This window comes from Tamandua tetradactyla, chromosome 6 (assembly GCF_023851605.1).
Source record: "Tamandua tetradactyla isolate mTamTet1 chromosome 6, mTamTet1.pri, whole genome shotgun sequence".
Taxonomy (NCBI): domain Eukaryota; kingdom Metazoa; phylum Chordata; class Mammalia; order Pilosa; family Myrmecophagidae; genus Tamandua; species Tamandua tetradactyla.
In genome coordinates this window covers 122,115,487-122,118,827 of record NC_135332.1, presented here as the reverse complement: position 1 = coordinate 122,118,827, position 3,341 = coordinate 122,115,487, and positions in this window count along the sequence as shown.

Here is a 3,341-nt window from a genome sequence, read left to right as displayed (position 1 = left end):
TTGAGGTTTCTGGAAAATAATCTTAACGTGTGAAACTTCTGTAGAATCCCAGGTAGAACTCTAGAGCTCTTTAGGGATAACTGGAATGGTTTTGTTTGGGGTTCGGCAAACTGTGGTAATTAATATTTAGTTGATGCTTGCATAAGAGTAGCCTCCAGATTAGACTTTTGACTCTATTTGAACTCTCTTATCCACTGAGACCTTATTTTCTTGCATTTCTTTTCCCCAAAAGGAATACTTTTAAATAAAAATCTAATGTGATTCACTGAAATAATGTTAAAAAGAGTGATAGTCTTTCTGTTTGGGCCCCTCCCTTCATTCCTTCACCATAGGATGCCTATTACGAGAGGATTATACTTTTCTATCCCATTTATATCAGGATTGATAGTTTTACTTAGTTTGGTAACTGAAATATATGTGTGTGACTTGTTATTTTTGAATAGAAGCTTAAAGAACCACAGCATTATTTTATCACATCTCTGCTCTTTTTGCCACAACATAATGGAGTTGTCACAGATAACTGCTGGATTTTCATCCTACATTCTAAAGAAAACAATAACTTCTGTAGATGATATGCAACTGGTATAGACTACACAAAGAATAACTCTACTATTTAAAATTCACTGAGATTTTTGGATTGTATGTTAAAGAAGCATTATATATAGAAATCTAAACTTAACCCCACAAAGGATAGGTCAAGCCTACTTAAAATTAGGCCTAAGAGTCACCCCCAAGAGAACTCTTTTGTTGCTCAGATGTGGCCTTTCTTTCCAGCCAGTACAACAAGCAAACTCACCACCCTCCCCCTGTCTATGTGGGACATGAGTCCCAGGGGTGTGGACCTTCCTGGCAACATGGGACAGAAATCTTAGAATGAGCTGAGACTCAACATCAAGGGATTGAGAAAACCCCTAGAATGAGCTGAGACCCAGCATCAAGGGATTGAGAAAACCTTCTGGACCAAAAGGGGGAAGAGTGAAATGAGACAAAATAAAGTGTCAATGGCTGAGAGATTCCAAACAGAGTTGAGAGGTTATCCTGGAGGTTATTCTTACGCATTAAATAGATATCACCTTTGTTAGTCAAGCTATAATGGAGAGGGCCACGGTGGCTCAGCAGGCAAGAATGTTCGCCAGCCATGCCAGAGAACCCGGGTTCGATTCCGGGTGCCTGCCCATGTAAAAATGAAAAAAAAAAAAAAAAAAAGATGTAATGGAGAGGCTGGAGGGAATTGCCTGAAAATGTGGAGCTGTGTTCCAGTAGCCATGTTTGTTGAAGATGATTGTATAATGATATAGCTTTCACAATGTGACTGTGTGATTGTGAAAACCTTGTGTCTGATGCTCCTTTTATTATCTACCTTATCAACAGATGAGTTAAACATATGGAATAAAAATGAATAATAGGGGGGATAAGTGTTAAAATAAAGTTAGATTGAAATGCTAGTGATCAATGAAAGGGAGGGGTATGGGGTATGGTATGTATGAATTTTTTTCTATTTTCTTTTTATTTCTTTTTCTGAATACATGCAAATGTTTGAAGAAATGATCATGATAATGAATATGCAACTATGTGATGATATTGTGAATTACTGATTATATATGTAGAATGGAATGATCAAAAGTTAAGAATGTTTGCGTTTGGTGTTTTTTGGCATTAAAAAATTTGGCTTATAGGAATATATTATTATGAAACATAGTCACGGAAGTCCACAAAAATATATGTGCAAATATATTCATTATAGTATTGTTTATGGCCGAGCAAATATGGATTCAACCTAAACGTCTAGCGGTAAAGTATTTCTGAAATTCTAATGGTATATGTAGAATGGAATAATATATTTTTAAAATATCATGGCTGTGTTCATGTGTGTGTTCATGTATGTATACACTGCACTGACAATTAACATCGTAGAAAGGGTTAGTAGTGATTATTGAGATATATCCTGTGTAGACTATGAAAATATAAGGCATTATTAGGTAATATATTAATTTTATAATATGCTATTATTCTATTATTATTAAGACTTAATCCTGACCATTAAGTTTATCTTTCTCTAATATACAGATATGCTATGGTGATCTTGGAAAATCATGGCATTTATTAAATCTCATTTAAATTCTTTTATGTGGTTCTTTCCCTACTTGATGTCTTTTTTCCTTTCAATGTTTTCTCCTGGTTAAGTCAGTCTGCACTTCAAGATTCAGTTACTAAAAAAAAAAAAAATAAAAAATAAAAGAGATTCAATTACTATCTGGATTAAATTCCTCTCATGTGTTCCCCAATAACCTCTCTGCCTCTGTGTACATAGATCTATCATAGGACTTACCACTCAGTCTTTGTGTCTTTAATTGATAAAAAACTTTGCACTAAGCAAGACTATCACAAAGTAGACAATTTGTAAATTACTTTGAAAGAAATAAAAAGGAAAGGGGAAGAAAGAATTAAAAAAAAAGATGAGAAAGAAAATAAGGAAAAAGAAGGGAGGAAGAGAGGAAGAATAAAGAAAGAACAGGGAAACTGCTCTTTGGTGATGTAAGTCATGTCCCTATCCGAGGATGGGGCTGCTGGAGGGAATGAGTCTGCTCTGAGGCTGAAAGTCAATGACGGAATTTTGTTCTTTCAAGTCCCCACCAGGGCATCAACGTACTTTCGTCTAAACCCAACTTATCTCATAACCATGACCAACCTTCTAGACTATGGGATTCTTCTAGACCAGTAATACCCGACTTGTTTATGCACCAGAATTTCCTGAGTAGTTTTTTAATTGCCCAAGTACTCAGTTCCCACCCCTGCCATTCTGACTTCTTAGATCTGAGGTAGGGTCAGGAATTAATATTGTTGTGAAGTAAGAGACTGGTTTTTGATGTTAAATTTGAAAACTGCTGATCTAAGCTGAATACTTCTGTTCATAAAGCTTCTTTTAGTTTGAAATTCCATTGTGACCAAATTCTCTGATACTTAATATCCATATTCATTGACTTTCTTCTATATGCTAGAACTACATGAAACGTATTTCTGAAATAACTTTTAATTCGTTCAGGTCATTTTCCTAGTTTGAACTTCATTCCTGCCTTAATTTAGGCATCATAATTTGACATTTCAAGAATTCTACTATTATCCTAAAATGTCTACAATTCACTACTTACTTCAAAATTGCCACCCTTTTTTTTTTTTACTATTTCTCATTTTTACATTCTACTCTTCTAGACTGCATTTTTTTTTTCTTTTACCACTCCACAGTTTTTTACTTTTTTTTTTTTGCTTTTGCTTTGATATAGAAGGCCATAAATCTCTATTGATTTTGACCAATACAAATTCATATTACTTAATTGATTCTG